The sequence below is a fragment of the Bos javanicus genome, chromosome 10 (genome assembly GCF_032452875.1).
Source record: "Bos javanicus breed banteng chromosome 10, ARS-OSU_banteng_1.0, whole genome shotgun sequence".
Lineage (NCBI taxonomy): Eukaryota > Metazoa > Chordata > Mammalia > Artiodactyla > Bovidae > Bos > Bos javanicus.
The window spans coordinates 11,919,774-11,928,544 of NC_083877.1; the positions used below are offsets into that span (position 1 = coordinate 11,919,774).

Here is an 8,771-nt window from a genome sequence, read left to right on the forward strand (position 1 = left end):
AAAGAAAGCTGAGAGCCAGAGAATTGATGCTTTTGAACTGTGGTGCTGGACAAGACTCTTGAGAGTTACTTGAACTGCAAGGAGATACAACCAATCCATAGTAAAGGAAATCAGTCCTGAATGTTCATTGGAAAGACTGATGCTGAAGCTGAAACTCTAATACTTTGGCCACCTGATGCAAAGAACTAACTCATTTGAAAAGACCCTGATACTGGGAAAGACTGAAGGCGGGAGAAGGGGACAACAGAGGATGAGATGGTTGGACAGCATCACCCATGTGATGGACATGAATTTGAGTAAACTCTGGGAGTTGGTGATGGACAGGGAGGCCTGGCGTGCTGCAGTCCATGGAGTCACAAAGAGTCAGACACAACTGAGCGACTGAACTGAACTGAATATATTTATAATCACTTATGTAAGATTTTGCAAAGTACATGACTCTCCTTTTCATTAAAATATTTGGAGGTATGAAAATGCTGAATAACATATAAAGCTCCTTGTTTGAAGCTTTTTAGTAGTCTCGCAGTAAGATCCTGCTGAAAAAAAACCTCTACCTAATCTGTTTCAGGGAAAACTTGTACCTGATTAAAGGCCTTTGCCTTTATCCTGGCAAATGTTTTTTGGGGATTAGGGGCAGGAAAGAATCAGAGTAAACTGCATCCTAAGTAATGAGCTCTGCCTTCCTGCTTAGGAGCCTTGGATCCCAGTCTAGGATTGGGACAAATCCCAGATACATTTCCCAAGAACACAGTAACATATCCACCCCCCTAAACCCCTGCCAAATCACCTGTTCAGAATTGCAAATCAGTAACAGAAAGTGGGCTTTCCAAGTGGCACAGTGGTTAAAAAATCTGCCTGCCAATGCAGAAGACACAAGAGACCATTCCTGGGATGGGAAGATCCCCTGGAGAAGGAAATGGCAACGCACTCCAATATTCTTGACTGGAAAATTCCATGGACAGAGAAGCCTGGTGGGCTACAGTCCATGGGGTCACAAAGAGTCAGACTCGACTGAGTATACAACAACAGAAAGTGGTCTTCTGTTTTTTGCACCACATAGGTTCTGAATGTTTTTGTGGAAGAATTTTAACCTTGGATGTTTTTCTTAAAAATTTAGAGAAGTTTAATGAATAGAATAACTGGCAAATCACTGGTTGTATGTAAAACCCATTATAGGTACTCATTACATTGTTTATCTGTCTCCTGCAATGGGTTGGGAGTTTTAATTTAGAAAATCAAACAGTGATTTAACCAGTGCATTAATTATTATGACCTGGTTCATAATAAGCACTAAATGTGTATTGAATGAATTAATTAGTGAATAAATAAATCTATCTGCTTGTATTCCTAAAGCTGTATTGCTTATATCCCACACTCCCAGACCTCACTTGAGTATCTACACTAAAGAGACATGAATTATGGATTTGCTCCAATGTATTAAAAATCCTTATTCTGGTAATAAGGATATTCTGGTTACTTTGGTAATAATAACTTTTAATTTGACTGTTGATAAAGGAAAGCCATTTTATTAAATAGATACATTTTGTTATATTTATACTTTTGTTAAAAGATCAAACCCCAAATCATGAATCTTTTGTTTCCCTTAGAAAAGGAACTCATGGTCATATTTGGACCTTCAGTTGTTCCATAACACATGGCAAGCACATTGTCCTTTCCCTAATCTGTGAACAAGGAACAGTTAATATCTGTGGATTCCAGCTGCCCTACAATCGCACAAGTGCAGGAAGCAAACTCTGGACCCAGGGCGAGCCAAGGGGCAAGCAGGCCTGGTGGGTGTGGCTGGAGGGTTTGCAGCTGTCATGGTTGGGGTCTGCCAGATGGTTCCCACAGCACCAGTCCCTGTGTGAGAATCTCACTTACAAACTGGAATGTTCACAAAATACTCTGTGAACACCAAGCAAAGTAAACAGGTGGCCAGCTGCTTCTCAAAACTGCCCAAAGCCAAGCTCTTTTCCTCAAATTGATTTTTTCGACAGCATAATATTTGTTTTAAAACACATGTGCAAAATAATCCTAGCTATATCTCATATGCATGTATACACACCAGAGTGGTGGTTACCTCTGAGGGGAGACTGGAAATACAAGGAGAACTTGGCTTTAGACGTAGCATATGAATTCACACAACAATCCATACGTTATTGTGATTAAAAAAAAAATACTTAAAAGCAACTATATTCATGCTTTAAATGCTGCTCTAAATCCTTCAATAGCTCCTCGTTGCCTTCAAGTTAAAATACAAGCTGTATGGACTACAGCGGGGTCTGACTTTCTCACGGGGTCTCAAACCTGCCCCACCCCACTTTACCCACCAGACTGAATTTCCCTTATTTTGCCCCTGGGAAGCATGTGTGAAAAAGTAAAAGAGGAGCAAAACAATACCAATTCTTGGAATACCATCCTTTCAAGTTTTTCAGGGTACAACTGACTGCAGCGTTATATATCAAATTATGCTGAGAACCAAGTTTGAAAAAGAATACTGTTTCCTCATTGCCAGATCCAGTCTGTGACATACATATTTTATACTGGATTACAGGGATTGGCCACAGAGTGGGGGAGTTAAGAAACCCGAGTTCTGTCTTTGGGAAAGACACTTCCTCTCTCTGGGTGCTGTTTTCTTCTCTGTAGAATGAGTCCAAAGTTAGAATAAATCATCTCTAAGTGAAGTCACTCAGTTGTGTCCAACTCTTTGGGACCCCATGGACTGTAGCCCACCAGGCTCCTCCCTCCATGGGATTCTCCAAGCAAGAGTACTGGTGTGGGTTGCCATTTCCTTCTCCAGGGGATCTTCCCAACCCAGGGATCGAACCCGGGTCTCCTGCATTCCAGGCAGACGCTTTAACCTCTGAGCCACCAGGGAAGCCCTAAATGATCTCCAAGTTCTTTCCAATTCTAAGATTTTAGATTCCATGTAATTATGAGAGCCATATTATAGAATCTTCACAATAGCCTTTCCTCAAAGCTGCTCTTCTCTGATAACTGCCCCCACCATTACTTCCCTTCAATCAAACTTTTAAAAAAGTACGCTGCACACAAAACTGCTCTTTATGGAAACAGTATTTCGACTTCTCAGACAAGTTAGTGTTTGGTCATTACTACGCCAAAGCCTTTGACTGTGTGGATCACAACAAATTGGAAAATTATTAGAGACGGGAATACCAGACCACCTTATCTGCCTCCTGATAAATCTGTATGCAGGTCAAGAAGCAACAGTTAGAACTGGACATGGAACAACAGACTGGTTCCAAATAGGAAAAGGAGTACATCAAGGCTGTATATTGTCACCCTGCTTATTTAACTTATATGCAGAGTACATCATGAGAAACGCTAGGCTGGAAGAAGCACAAGCTGGAATCAAGATTGCCGCAAGAAATATCAATAACTTCAGATATGCAGATGACACCACTCTCATGGCAGAAAGTGAAGAACTAAAGAGCCTCTTGATGAAAGTGAAAGAGGAGAGTGAAAAAGTTGGCTTAAAGCTCAACATTCAGAAAACTAAGATCATGGCATCTGGTCCCATCACTTCATGGCAAATAGATGGGGAAACAATGGAAACAGTGAGACCTTATTTTGGGGGGCTCCAAAATCACTGCAGATGGTGACTGCAGCCATGAAATTACAAGACGCTTGCTCCTTGGAAAAAAACCAATGACCAACCTAGACAGCATATTAAAAAGCAGAGACATTACTTTGCTGACAAAGGTCCATCTAGTCAAAGCTATGGTTTTTCCAATGGTCATGTATGGATGTGAGAGTTGAACTGTAAAGAAAGCTGAGTGCTGAAGAATTGATGTTTTTGAACTGTGGTGTTGGAGAAGATTTTTGAGAGTCCCTTGGACTGCAAGGAGATCCAACCAGTCTATCCTAAAGGAAATCAGTCCTGGGTGTTCATTGGAAGGACTGATGCAGAAGCTGGAACTCCAATATTTTGGCCACCTGATGCGAAGAACTGACTCATTTGAAAAGACCCTGATGCTGAGAAAGACTGAAGGCGGGAGGAGAAGGGGACAACAGAGGATGAGATGGTTGGATGGCATCACCAACACGACGGACATGAGTTGAGTAGGCTATGGGAGTTGGTGATGGACAGGGAGGCCTGGCATGCTGCAGTCCATTGGGTCGCAAAGAGTCGTACACTACTGAGCAACTGAACTGAACTGAACTGAAGCAAAGGTACCACATATCTTGTATCATCTGTCAACCTAGCATCTCATTAGTGTTTCTTCCATAAATAACCATGTGATAACCTACCTTCTGGAAGGAGAGCTGCAGTTAAAAAACCCTGGGAAACAAGAGCTGCACTATTATAATTCAAAATAAAGCAGCTTCTATCTGTAGGGTTCTAGAAAATTTCATGAATTTTTAGAGGTGATAAAGACAGTGATTAAATAGTAACTAAATTGAAAAAAATTTGAAAAAAAAATAGTAACTAAAATGGGAAATTCTTTTTGAAATGTCTAGCCTAGTGCCTGCATATGACAGCCAATTTAACATGTGCTCCTACTTCTTAATTTCTGAGCTCCAAGGCCTAGTACATTAATTCCTTGATCACAGATAGAAAACATTTGTAATAGAGGCAGGGAAGTAAAGTGGTCAGTCCCACAGTCTGGTGTCAGACTACTCAAGTATGAATTCTAGCTCTACCGCTTATTAGCTATCTAACAGTATGGAAAAAGGAGGATCAATAACACTATCCACCTCATAGGGTTATTGTAAAGATAAAATGAGAAAGCTCAGGTTGGGTCCTTAGAAAGGAGACTAGCAATCAGTAAGTGTGGGCTGATAAGAACGGTACTGTGAACCTGCAGTGTTCCAAGCACTGTGCTAGGTGCATTTCATAGACTATTTTTATTCCTCATGCAAATCCTTGCACAGTAGGTACATTTTTCATTTCGTAGATAAGGGAACAGATTCAGAAAGGATGAGTAATCATTCTAGGCTTAAGGTCAGTGGCAGGACTCATGCCACCTTGGTTGAATTTCAAAATCGTATCTCTTTATCTTGAAATTGCTTGATAAAGAAAAACTGGAAATATGTTGTATCACCTTTAAAACAGTTTAAAAGCAATAAGCATTCTTTCAGCAGCCTTTCTCAAGAGTTCAATTTTGTGCTCAGAAACATTTCTTTCATTCCTCAAATCAAGCCAAGAATAAAATCTTTTTTTTAATAGAAGCTACTGTAGGCTTCAGTTTCTAATATTGTCACTAGCTAGCTTGCTGGATCACCATTTCATCATTTCCAAACTGAATTTTGAGTACTAAAACATAGAGCCTTTCCCACTCTAAAATTCTTTTCCTTCTGTTAGTCTAAAAGCATCTCAGCAAGCTGTTGCTGCCATCCAGAGGAGAAAATATTGTTGCAGGCCCAAGGAGGCATCCTAGCAGTGTTAGACTGCAGTGACAAAAATAACTACCTTTTATTCCCTACTATGTGCCATGTGCTTCCCTGGGCATATTCTATATATATTTGTATTCTGCAATGTAGGTATTACCCATGTTTTTAAACTGAGAAATCAGAATTAAATTTTTGTTTTTTGGACCATTGAGAAGTATGTGGTCCAACCAGGGATCAAACCCATGCCCCCTGGAATGGAAGCATGGAGTCCTAACCACTGGACCACCAGGACATTCCCAGAATTTAAACTTTTCAACATTTGTCCTGGGACACCCATCTACCAACAAGTAACTGAATTCTGTTGAGTCTGATGTGTTTTCAGCAATGACAAGAATCAAAGAAGTATCTTGCATAAGGAGGCAATGTGTTTGCAAATTCACCCTTTCGTCCAGAATGCAGAATAGGCTGTGTTCCACCCGTTCTGGGAGGACCCCAGATCTAAGGCCCTGCATGTGGCTCCATGTGTACCTCTTAAGCTAGTTACAGCTGCGACTGCTCTAGCATACAAATTATTTGTCAAGTTGTAATAAAATGCAGAGTCCCATATCCAGAGATTCTGATTCAAGCTCTGGAGTAAGGCCCAGGAATCTCCATTTTAAACAAGTATTCCAAGTGATTCTGCTTCAGATGAGAAACTGCTCAATCATACTGGGTTGCGGTCTCTATCGGAGGTTGAAAGAATGGGTCATCTCCTTTCCTGAAGGCTACCTGGGATATGCACCATTTAATTTTTCAAAGAATGGGCTGTCAACATAGAGCTGGCATTCTAAACCTGGGGTTTGTTCTCCAGTCCCATGATGGGCTTGAGGTTCCCTGGATGGGAAACTGCCCTCAGTGAGATGGGCCCTGAACTCATGCCTTAAGATTTCATGTGTAAAAGGTATTCCATATTGTCCTAAGTCTCTGGGAGATAGTGAAGGACAGGGGAGCCTGGCATGCTGCAGTCCATGGGGTTGCAAAGAGTCGGCTGAACAACAAAATTGTCCTAAATATGGCAACCATGTCAATCACAATGGCCAGTTTCCCTGTCCAGCTCACGTGGCCTCACCCACAGCACACTACTTGGTGTTAGGTTGTACTGTTTATGCAGATGAACTCACTGGACTGGGGTGGGCCTTGCCTCATGGGCTAGAGATGGTCTGGCACAAAAGATTACCAGCAAGGGCAATGGTAATAGGCAAAACAAGCAGACAGGCTTCACCCAGAATGCAGAGTGGTGGACCTGAGACCACTCACCACCATGTAGTAAGAGATTAGAACTTATAAGAATAAATCTGTGCCCTCAGTAAGGCTCCCCACTCCCCACGGCAATGTCTGAGTGGGTACCTCTTGAGATCTGCTGCAAAAATCACCAATAATGCTTGCCCATAAGCCCCCAAAGGACAGTGATTCTCTTTCTCACTGAATTCCATAACATGAGCTTAGCATCTAGAGGGAGAAGTTCTCAATACATGTTAACTGGAAAACAACAAAAAGGCTCTTTCACAGTCACTGATTCTCAAACTATTTTGAGTATGGGATTAACAGATATTAAATGAAAGTCACTTAGTCATGTGTGACTCTTTGTGATCCCATGGACTATACAGTCCATGGAATTCTCCAGGCCAGAATACTGGAGTGGGTAGCCTTTCCCTTCTCCAGAGGATCTTCCCAACCCAGGGATCGAACCCAGATCGTCCACATTGCAGGCAGAAAGATTCTTTACCAGCTGAGCCACAAAGAAAGCTCGGGTGAAGCCCAAACTCTATAAAACACCCAACTGATAACCCGAGTTCTTACTTCTACAGCAAAAATCTTTTAAACCATTTCACCCACCGCCACTAACTGCTGCCATAGTGTAGATCATGTTTGTAACCTCCTAACACATCTTCCTGCACCAGGTTTTACCTCCAATCTACCTTTCACGCCACCACAGTTAACTTACCAAAATGCAAGCCTGTAGTTGTGTCACTTCCTTGACTGTCTATTGCATACAAGACAAAGGTCCAGATTCTCATGGTCTTCAAGTCCTCCATGATCTGGTTTCTCCAGTCTCATCTCCATCATTCTACTCCACTTGTATCAATTCTTCCAGTTCCTTTAAAACACTTTCTTCCTGCCATTTGTTTAACATGCCGTTTGTTTCTCTTCCATGATCCACCATTAGCTCTCTCCCAGCCAGCTATATACACACATATGTAAATATAACTAGCTCATACACTTAAGAGTGTGCATAGCAAATTTATAAAGAATGATAATAAAAGGCAATCGTGTTCCCATCACTCAGCTTAAGAACGTTCCCAAACCCCCTGTAAGATAGTGTTCTCTTTATGTCTCTGTTCCTCTGCACACAGTAGAATGTTCTTCCAGGTCTTTGTCTGCGTAATGAACTCATCATTCGGAAGCTCAGATTCAGCTTTGCCTCCACTGACTCCCTTGAGGGGAGACTTAGTGCTTCCACAATATCTCCATTATGGCATTTAAACAGTATTCTATTTGCTTATGCTTGTGTCCCCAATAGATTAAACATATATTTAATCTCTTAGTCTCCAGTAATCAGCATAAAATCTAGCTTACACTGCAAGCGTTCAATAAAGAGGGTGTTTAAGGACTTCTCTGTCAGTCTAGTGGTTAGGACTTCACCTTCCAATCAGGAAGCGTGAGTTCAATCCCTGATTGGAGAGCTAAGATCCCACATGCCTCGTGGCCAAAAAAACCAAAACGTAACACAGAAGCAATACTATAACAAATTCAATAAAAACTTTAAAAATGGTTCACGTTTTTAAAAAACTCTTTAAAAACTACAATGTTTATACAACCTGGTTTGCTTCGGAGAGTCCTGTTGATACCTGTCATCCAGGGGTAACTAAGTGCTTCCTTTTAGTTATAAACATGTCCTAATAGAGATGACCAATTATCTGATCATGCTATCATTAAGTATTGCTGAATTAATGACTGCAGAAGAATTTTAACTGATAGAATCTAGGCAGGAAAAGCTGATAATATAAAGGCTTAAAAAAATTCAACAGCTGGCCACCTCACCTCCCTTCCTCCAGAGAAGTGCCTGACTCTCCTGGACACAGAGAAGATGAGTCTGCACAGGCCAGCTGATCAACAACTTTTACTGCACAAGCATGTTGAAGAATGTTACTATATTCCCACTTTAAGGAAATCTAGGTGTAAAATGTGAATTTACAGAGATTATAACATATTATGAATGTTAATGAGTTGGTAGGAACTAGATGGTAGATAAATGTAAAGATCTGACTTTACTCCCTGTTAAAAATCCGAAATGTAGACTGAATACTGCTGAAATGCTAACACGGTCAGAGGGGACATATGATTTTAAAAATTTAATAGATGCACTTTTTCAAAAG

At 41.1% G+C, this 8,771-nt stretch overlaps 1 non-coding gene across 1 annotated transcript; it reads right to left on the reverse strand.

Moving 5' to 3' along the window:
* Positions 1-2,806: 2,806 nt before the first annotated feature.
* TRNAS-GGA (transfer RNA serine (anticodon GGA)) lies at positions 2,807-2,878 on the reverse strand. Its single transcript has one exon. It is a non-coding gene; the product is annotated as a tRNA-Ser (tRNA).
* Positions 2,879-8,771: the final 5,893 nt, after the last annotated feature.